At 29.2% G+C, this 10,791-nt stretch overlaps 1 long non-coding RNA gene and 1 pseudogene across 2 annotated transcripts; both read right to left on the reverse strand.

Annotated features, from left to right (window-relative positions):
• Positions 1–973: 973 nt before the first annotated feature.
• Positions 974–2,596, reverse strand: LOC146945254 (uncharacterized; annotated as a pseudogene). The gene is made up of 4 exons (XR_015026280.1): positions 2,231–2,596; positions 1,809–1,892; positions 1,618–1,709; positions 974–1,478 (listed from the first exon to the last, which is right to left on the reverse strand). The product of XR_015026280.1 is annotated as an uncharacterized LOC146945254 (transcript).
• A 532-nt stretch (positions 2,597–3,128) lies between these two features.
• Positions 3,129–3,701, reverse strand: LOC146945255 (uncharacterized). Its single transcript, XR_015026281.1, has 3 exons — positions 3,669–3,701; positions 3,405–3,554; positions 3,129–3,257 (listed from the first exon to the last, which is right to left on the reverse strand). It is a non-coding gene; the product is annotated as an uncharacterized LOC146945255 (long non-coding RNA).
• Positions 3,702–10,791: the final 7,090 nt, after the last annotated feature.

Here is a 10,791-nt window from a genome sequence, read left to right on the forward strand (position 1 = left end):
ACATTCTTAAACAAATAAAAATTAGCCTTACATTGATGTCCTACGATGAAGAAGTACAACATAAACAATTATATTTCAAGATTAAGTATATGTTTAACATCATAGACAAAAAAAAAAAAATTAGCTTAACTTTTCCAGCCAATCTTTTAGCATTCAACTTCTCCTGCATTTTAATTTATTAGTCTTCTTATTTCCTTCTTTTAAAAAACTAGTATCTATCATTTTTTAAAACCAAACACCTATAAAAACCAAACCCTTTGAAACATGTTTACAAATTTACCTTATATCTTCAACCATTCAGATAAAAAATAATCTCATTCATAACATTGTCAATTGCAAGATCAAAATTTTCTCATCACTCCCATTTTGCAATTTTTAGGTTGTTTTTTTTGGACTTCACATATATTACAGGATCATAAATAATAAGAATATCAAATCACAGGATCAGAATATGTGTTTTTTATTTTACAGGGTCATGTTTTAGGCTTTGCGTATATTACAGGGTCAATTTCAATAATTAACCCTTAATTTTTTTATTTTGAAATATACTTTTGGAGGTCTTGTTGGTGGTGCATTGGGGAACCTTCACAATCCTCCACACACCTATCTTGTATTCTTTGGATTTTATTGAAATTAATTCATGGTGTTCAAGACCTAGGGTAACATACTAACATCGTCCACTAACATGAAGAAAAATACATTTTCAAATGAATTTTTATGTTCATCCAATATTGTTAATTTATTGATATTAAGATTTATGCTTTTTCTCCCCTAAAAAAAAAGATTTATGCTTTATCTAAACTTGGTGTTCTAACTTAATTATCTATGTGCATGCTAGTTACAGTTGAACACCAATTTTACATTTTAGAGGAACACAAGTAGATCGTAGGATACACATATCAATAAATAAGTACTTGAATTGAAGATCATACAAATTGAATATATGTGCATGCTAATTAAACTTGAACAACAATTTTGAATTTTGGTGCATGGAAGACAATGCATAATATTACTCCCTCCGTCCCGGAATAACTGACCCATTTTTTAAAAAAAAGTGTCCTAAAATAACTGACTCATTTCAATTTTCAATACAACTTTCATCATTCCCAATACAATATAACACTAAATAATACTACTTTTATCATTCCCAATACAATATATTCCACTTTCCCCTTTATTTATACACTTTTCTTAATCTGTGTGAAAAACCAAAGTAGGTCAATTATACCGGGACGGAGGTAGTATTATTTTTGACAAACTTGAAATCATTTAGTTCCATACACATCACAATTTACAATTCCAACATCAAAGTTTCAATCAAGTGATGTGAAATTGTCATAGATAGATTATAGACATTTAACAGGTCCAACCAAAGCAAGAGCTTCCCTTAGAGCCAATAAGAGATGCTCAGGATGATCTTCAATTGAAGCAGCTCCACCATGTTGGGATTGCATGGATCTCAATACTCTACCAACAATCTGAACATGTATGCCAATGTCATCACATAATGTGACTCCAGTTGTGACTGAAATCTATTACTTTATCTAACCACAGAAAATTTAGAACAGAAACAGAATGGAAAATGAATAATCAGACATACAAAAGTAGTTGTGTTACTTTTCGCGCGTAGCCACCATAGGCTATGCCGCTAATTAAAGCGTGTGATGGATTAGATGTACTGATTGTTGAATTTTCATGATCCAAGTATTCTGGAAACAAACAAGAATGCTTATAATGCAAGTGAGAATAGAAAAGAGAAAGTATCAAGATACTTTACAAAGTATCAAGTAACCACGTGACAGCATTACTTAAACTAGTTGTTTGAAAGAGTCATTCTTTTTTCAATCCTTCAATTGTGTGAGCATTAGTTCCACCAGCAAGTTGAAGAAAGCCTGCCATGTTAAGGGAACGAAACATTAGTTCAATCATGATACGTATAAACCCTGAAGGCCTGTTCGATGGTCAGGATAAGATAGGATATAGTTAAACCATTTTAGATTCATATCATGTCTCAATCAAGTGTTTAAACTTTAACGAGCCATCATGATATGATAACTTGACCATGTCGCATATCATATCCTGCCTATCTCATTAAAATCTTTTCCCGAGTAAGAAACCAACATGAGGATAAGACCTTATCATATCCATATCCTATCCGTCTCTATCATGACCATCAAACAGGTCCTGTGAAGGTTTTCAAAGGACTGTTGATGGAAATGTGAATACGAACCAGGAGTTCTATCTTTTGCTTTAGCCAACTGAGCAGCAAAGGCTATTGACGCCTTAGTTGCTCGTCTCCCAATATCTCCACTCAACGGACGGCCGTCTAACTTGAGTTTATACAGGGCAGAGATCAATTTGTTAAAAGAAACATGGAATAGAATTTGGCTTATAAGAATATAAAATTGATCAATCTGTTGAAAAGAGAGAAATGCCACACCTGCCTGCCATAAGTTGAAGTTTCTAAGATTTGGTTTCATAATAGAGAACATTTTGTTCATAGAAGATATTGTTGAATCTCCAACATTAGGTAAACTAACCTGGATCATTTCAATAGTAAATTGTTGAATTAAATGAAAATAGCCTTGAAACGAGTATTTATGGAAAGCTAATACTATAACCCCTTAAATATTAGTAAAACTTTAATTACTTGATTAATAAAACTTTGTGAATAGCAGTCATGAAATGTATTTTCATAGCAATTGTAGTTATGTCCTAGTATTTCAGGAACACTCATATTACCTTGGACTTGTATGGATTTCTATAGCATCAACATCGTTTCTCTTGATGAGATCAGAAGTTGTAACAGCATCTCTTACATATGTTACCTCTCCTTGATCAATATGAAAAGTATATATTGTTGAAAATTCAATAAGATTACACAAAGCTAATTAAGGGAAAGCTAAGATTTATAATATCAGATGAAACTAGAAAATATCGTACTTATTTTATCGTAGGGGCAAACTGGAAGACAGCGATCACAGCCATAGCAGCGCTCCGTTATAACTCCGTCCTGCATGTTCAATCCAATTAAACATCACAAGTTTTATATTTTAAAAAGACAGTTTTTATGTATATAAGAAGAACACAAACTTCGAGATTTTGAGTAAATCAAGTTAAAACCTTTAGTACTCTTGGTGTTTCGGTGTTACATGAAATTTGTGAAGTAGATTTCTCTTGGAATGAGATTGCATTAGCAGGGCAAACATTTTCTCAAGGGCGTGAACAGTCCGATGGACAGTCCTCAGGATCAAATTCTGTTAAGAAGGATTTACTAACAACATTGAGTGATTACCGGTAAGCATAGATTAAACTTTATATTTTATTAAATTTTGTAAATAAACTTCTGATGTATGCTGACGTGTGATGTATGGAATAATTAAGTTCAATAAGAACTGTTTTACGGGCTTTGTGAAAGTGAAGATCTTTATCATCATTGACACTGATCATAACCCAAGGCCTTCTAAGGCAGCATAAGATGTCTCTTGCCACTTCAATTCCTTCATTCACAGCACTCACAACAGATGCATCAGCAGCACAGTCAATGCAGTCAACTGCAATCAACCACATAATCCAATTCTTGAATTTGCTTGGTTAAACAATGTAATTAAGTATAGTTAGTGTTTATCGTATAAATATTAGAAAAGCTTATTAATGTTATTAATTACCTCCAGCAAGAGTGTAAACCAGACTGAGATTTCCAGTTTTGGTTTGCTATATTGAGGTTCTAGTTTTTAATAAAAAAAGGTTTGTCGTCATCATGATTACATATATTTTTTGTTACAATCATGATTATATCTGATTTTTAATAAATTAAATTTCTTTTATTTTTTCAACCTTAAAATTGGATATATTATTTTTTTGCTAATTTTTGTTGGAACTTGTTTTGATTTTAATCAATATTGATTTTGACTGGTTTTATTTTGACTTTACTTCTTCGACATGAAGTATGAACCCGCCACATTTAAATGGTTCATCACTTTACATAGATCTAGACGAGATTAAGCAACATCGTGTGTTAAAACTGGAAAATAAACTTATCAATCAATTTCATTCTAATGCTTAACTACCCAACCAAACAAGTGGTATCAAACAAATATGTACGCATTTCCTCGTCAAACAGCTTGTTAAAAAATAAGCTTATAAAGTTTGTAAACTCCTCTGTGAGGATACGCATTTCCTCGTCATATCCAAAAAAAAATTGCTTGCTATTAAGGCATCATGAATTTCCAAGCTTAGAACTCTTTGCTTCTTCACCACGCCCCTATCCTCTTTTTGAGGACGATATTTGTTCAAGGACATATTGTTAATGAGCTCTCAAATTTGAGCTGCAGTTTTGTTCTTTCATGCGCACATGGAAAAAAATCGATTTTACCCATTTCAGTCGAAAAATCAAATTCGAGGCGTGTATGAAACTTAATTTTGCAGATTTTATAAATAAAAAAACGGTAAAAACTTTGCACATTTTCTAAAATTGAGGTTAGGAAGGCCCGATAAGGAAACAAGTGACAAAGAGTTATTTATAAACTTAAACAAACAAACTGTAACAATAAGAAACCCTAATCATTCATCACATCGCTTCATCGTGCACCAACAATGAAGAAAAACAGAAAAAGAGACAAAAGTGCTACACATTACGTGTTAGGAAACCGTAAGACTTTTTCAAAAAAATTCTGTGAGACAACTCATTCTCACCTTTCAAACATTGTCGAATCTCACTTTTATATTTGTTGATCTCCTTTCGTCACATTGAAATATTTATCAGGGTTTAGTTAATTGTTGATTTCCGTTTATAATGTCACATCAAAATATTTCCTATGTTGTGTTTTCGCCCTCTCCATCGACCTCTCCATATATATGGAAAAATGTGGTGAGTGTCATTCTTCCCATGTTGCAACTACGTTAAATCATGGTAAATTCGTGAATGTCATAATGAAGAATTGGTGCAACAAAGTCGCTAACAATTAAACTAATTCGATGTTTGAGGTTAAAGAACTGAATATATTCATTATCCAGCATAATTAAGCATGATTATGTGTATTGTATTTGATACTTGTTCAGTTAATAGCAATAATTGACATCATTCTTTATGTGCTTGGGTGTTGAAGCAAGCGTGAGGTTTTTAGTTGTTTTTTCTTTTTCTTTTCTTTCTCATAGGTCTGTTAGTTAATTAGTTTAATAAAGAAGATAAGATAGGTTAATTTTTTTGTGATAAGTAAATTAAGTTACTTTAAATATTTTCAATTAACTGATTAACATCACACATTAATGATATTAATTTTATATAAAAAATAAGATCCATTTTAATTTTTAAGACTTTTTTGTTTTAGTTTTTTTAAAAATACTTTTCGATATAAATAAATAATTTGGAGATTATTCTTTATAGACTTTTAAAAAATAGTATAAATTATGGTCAAAAAGCATTCAAATAAAAACTATGCGTATTAATTAAAATGGTTTTTCTCCTTCGAAAAAAAAATTAAAACGGTTTTTCGTTATGGTAGAAAAAACATAGATATCATAAATTATGTTTTGTCTCCCTTCTTAAACTGATCGAAATAGATACTTCATCTTCAATATTAAAATTATTTTCAAGAAAATTATTTTTGAGAATAGCCTACATCTATATCTATATCTATATCTATATTATTATTATATATATAAAGAAAACTATCCCTTTCAGCACTTTTGGGCTGTTTTATTTTCCCAAAATGCCTTCAATTTTCAATACAAATAACACATATAACAAATAGATAAGAATAAATTTAAATATTTAAACAAATGTAACAAACACGATATATATATATATATATATATATATATATATATATATATATATTCCCTTTATCATTTAAAAAAGTGTAACAAACTAGATGAGTATATTTAGTATACTTACTTTTTCATTATTCCAATTAGATGAGTATATTTATACTTACCTTTTCATTATTCCAATTATACCCTTAAACAATTTTTTCTATAACAAAATTGTTGTTGATGTCATTAAAAAAAAGAATTTAGATTATATATTTTTTTAAATTATTGATGTCATTAAAATAAGATAATCATTATTAGTTTAGTTTGTTATAACTTGAAAGCAACAAACATTTATAATTTTAGTCTTAATCAAAATTTCATAAAAAACTCCGTTCATAATTTTCAAAATTTAACATAATAAAAAGAGCGGAAAGACAGACACGTGAGTGCCCGTCTTTTCGCTAGTGTAAATATAAATAGAATGTCAAAAATGTTTTTTTAAAAAATCTAAACTATTGGGTTCTTAGTCCCTGAGACTCAATATAGCCGCTGGAAAAAATAAAAGCAAATTTTACTCGTTGAGAAAAATAAATTAGGACAACTTATAGTCCCTACCTTCTTTTCAGCTTGTTTTGTTGATTAAGGAAAAATGGAGGAAAGAAAAGGAAATGAAAAAAAAAAGATAAAATAAAATAAAATGATTATTTAGTAGTTTAGTATGAGACAGAATTATGATAAAAACCATGTGTATGTATAAACTGACATAAATGCTCTTAAGTAAAAATTAGATATGATAAAGAGAACAAAATAATGAAGAAATCTGTATAATACGTAATTACGTATAATGTTTTTTCTTGAAAGACTTAAAGAAGGACTTGTAACGACCAGAGGAAACCAATTTGCAAACATTTTAATTATGATGGAGGAAACTATGGGATAAGCGTTGAGAACCTTTCAATTTTTCAAAAGAAATAGATGATTCGATTTATAAAAGAGAGACACAAACGAGAAATTGATGAAACTCATTTTTGGAATCACATAATTTTTTAAGACAATACTTAGGTGGATTACTTTATGCACTTTTTACATGATTCTTAACTTTTAATACATTCTTTGTGAGTGTAACAAATTTTGAGAAGTTAAGAGTCATAAAAAAAGCCGTTGAAGAAATTCCATAGTTTTTTTCATATTTTAAAAAAAAGCTTAATTTCATGAACCGTGTATGACTTTAGAAGTCATTACAGTAAAAAAAATCAAATATTTCTACTAATTTGATAACTATGATTTATTTAAAGTGTAAGACCATCTATAATATTAATGATATGATCTTGTAAAATTTAAAATAGGTATATATCATAGAAGTGCTCTCATTGGAAAGAGGGAAAAAAACACAGTGCTTACCGAGTGAAGGTGCTTTAATAAACACTAGATCATCGACCCGTGCGATGCACGGGTCCTACCGACTAAACAAACATGAATAAATAATATTGTACATTAGAATTGTAGTGTAATAAGTCATATGATAAAAATGTATTACATTAGTCGTATCATAGTGACGTTAACAAAGTTCGAAAACCGTACATTTTACTTATCATACATTACAAAATACTACTTTTCTATAGACTACATTTGAAGTCACATCAGTATCATCACCATCTTCAACATTATTTTCAACCCATCTAGACTTTTGACCCGTGACGTTAAAAACACATAAAAGAACTTAAAAGCGTCTTTATATACCTTTGAGTGGCATTATTTTTGAAGGAACCTTTGAGTGGCATTTAAAAACTATATTTTAATATGCTTAATATTTCTAAACAAATTTTATAAATTTTTTTAATATTTCGGTATCTGGTTCATGAGTCGACTAATCTAAGAGGTCGAGTTCCACCTTCATCTTGAAAACTTATTTTTGAAGTTCATAAGTTATGTTATATAAAGGACTTATGTCTGAACACCTTCAATTTTAATACACATTTTCTTCCCATATATTTCTTTATATCATATTATTAACTTATCACATCTATCATTTCACTCTTTTTAATTTTTTTCTCACCGTAGGCAGGGGCGGAGCCAGAAATTTAAAGGTAAGGGGGCGAGTACAAGGAACAATTTTTTTAGCGAAACTTTAATTACCTCTTGGCCGAACTCCGAATCACCATGACCACTTTATCTTGAGAATTGAAGGGTTAATACAAAAAGAGAACAATAATTGACTAAATAGAAGAATTTTTGTACGAGTGTGAAAGACATGAGATTTTTATCACAGGAGAATAAAATCCATTAAGGACTGAATTATATTTTAATCCCCTATTTTTATTTTAGATTTTAATTTGCTCATTTCTTGTTTTAAATAGTCTTTTATTTTCCATAGTTATATCATTGTGTTTCATTCCATTTAAAATATGTTGTGGAAAGGACCATAAGGTACAATTTAAAATAATATAACATACAAAACTAATGATATTAGTTGTCAATTAATCTAATATATATTTTATAAAATATTCTAATATAGTTTAATTGTAGTATATATATAAAAAAGTTATTAAAATATAGGGGGACCATGGCCTCCATAAGCCCCCCCTCTCCCTCCGCCACTGACCGTAGGTAGATTTGAGTTTGGGTGTGCAAGAATCATTTTCCTAATATTATCATTGAAATAATCGATACAAAATTATGTAAATGCTAATCTATATATCAACAAAATATATAGTATTGTTTCATTGTAGATATAAACTTGCAGCAAAATCCAACAATGTGATGAAACAGGCGATATGATCATCGACTTATATAGAAACATAGAATAGTTTTATAAGAAAAAATTAAAGTCATGTTAAATCTTTACACACAATCAATAATAAATCACTTCTTTAACGTAACTCTTAATGTCAATCATTTTTAATAGATGCGTAGTTGTTTATTTTACTCAAAAATCATATCCGTATTTTTTTTTTATAGAGAACTATAGTAGTTAGCCTCTCAAATAGACCTAAGCCTTTTTTTTTATACAAACATATAATTGTATGATATTTTAAAGACTATATCATTACGTTTAAAATAAAAAAAAGACTAAAATTTAATGGCTTAAGTATGATATTTTTTTTGTTGAGAGCAAATATGGTAAGAAATTGGATTATGTATGTTTAAATTTAAAGTCCAACAATTTAAGGCTACATACAGTTGAAAAATATAAAAAATATTCATTACTGTTTTCATTTTTGACAGGATCTTCATCTCTCTGTTCTAATTTAGTAGAATTTGTAACCCATTCATGGAAAACTCAACCTGAAGACAACTTCAACGGCTAAAGTTATGCATGCAAGGCAAGGGTTTTAAGTTACACTAATAATTTACAATAATACATATTAAATGATTCGACTACAAAATAAATGTGGACCTCTAGCTTAAAACAGACCAAATGCTTACATTTTTTGTTTGAGAGACCAAATGCTTACATGTTTTTGGTCTATTTCTTTCCTCTTAAAAATTTCAAATTACTAACCTAATATTTACATGTCAGCTAACTTTAAAAGAAAAATTACATGTCAACTAATGTATCAAAAGTAAATCTGAAAAGGTAACAAAAACCAATAAGGCAATAACATGGATGCACATGCCTAAAGAATATTAGAAGAATTTTGGCCAAAAGAATGTCATCAGAGGCCTTAAACATGAAAGGGTAGTTTCATTCTCATTAAGATCTACCAAACTGTAGAGAACTTGTTTGTCTTCACTCCTTTTCTTCATCATTGATTGAGTAGAATGTTGAGGATTTTTCTGCATTAAAACTATATATATAACAGATCTTTATAAAGACCATTTTCCTTGCAACCTTGCATATCATATTAGCAAACAAATTTCTTCATTCATTTTGCTTTCCTTCCATCATTCGTAAATTTTATTTCAGTAAAGCACACTTCCTTGTTATCCATTCTTACAGAAGCATTCCAAAGGCAATTACATATCAGCCACCAAAACAAATATGAAACTGAAAGTAAAAATCATCAACATAAAAAGCAAGAGATTGATCTCCATTGATACCTTTCCTGTTGTTGAATAATTATGGAGAAAATAATGAAAATGAGATTGAGGAGAGGGAGATCAAGATGTGACCTGAAGCGCAACCTCGGTTAGTGCGTTGACAGGTAGAGTTTGGCAAAAGTGTCGACAGGTAAAAATTGGCAAAAGCATCATGCAGAAGCTCATTTTACTTGACGACATCGCATATGTTGTACTTCTTACAAATTGAACCAACTCACATCTAACTCAAACAATCATAGCAAAGAAGTATAGATTCAGCAATAGATATAAAGACCAAAACCAAAATATTAAAAGACCCAAAATGTAACATGAAACAGACATTTAAAAGTTGGTGGCTTTTAAGGTACACAAATTGTTAAATTTGTGTACCCATACACAAGTCCATTTGTAACCATTGATTTGTGGATTTAAAATTTAATGGATAGGATTTTGCAAGGACAATATAAGATATGGTATATCTTTGATGGTTATGAAATATCAATTTACACTATGTACCATTACGAATAACTAAATTATAAAAAAAAAGTTATATTTTGAAAATTTAATAAAATGTTTTGCTATTTTCTTGTACAAATAAAATGATTTATATAACTATATAGAACTAATGAATATTTTTTTCAAGGTAATAGTTGAAATTTTTGTTACAAGATGTTTTGAATAACTGTTATTTTGACTTTTTTTTTTATATAAAGGATGTCTTTTAAGGATCTTTACCATTAGCTCAACACGAGTTAAAATAAAAATCTCCGTGCCAGAGTGTACTTTTTTACAAAAGAAAAAAACATATTATATATCCTCCTTAAAAAAAACATACTATATCTTTAAACTTTTTTTTAGGGAATATTATATCTTTAAACATATTCTGATATTTATTATTATACATATTTTTTTAGGCAGCCGTCGGCATCCATACAGTAATAATTAAATTATTTTCTAAATAAACTAATTTGCATTATAATACCAAAAAATATACTAACGATATAACGATTTTTTTAT

Source organism: Medicago sativa, chromosome 2 (assembly GCF_051527215.1).
Source record: "Medicago sativa cultivar Bolivia chromosome 2, Bolivia_mono, whole genome shotgun sequence".
Taxonomy (NCBI): domain Eukaryota; kingdom Viridiplantae; phylum Streptophyta; class Magnoliopsida; order Fabales; family Fabaceae; genus Medicago; species Medicago sativa.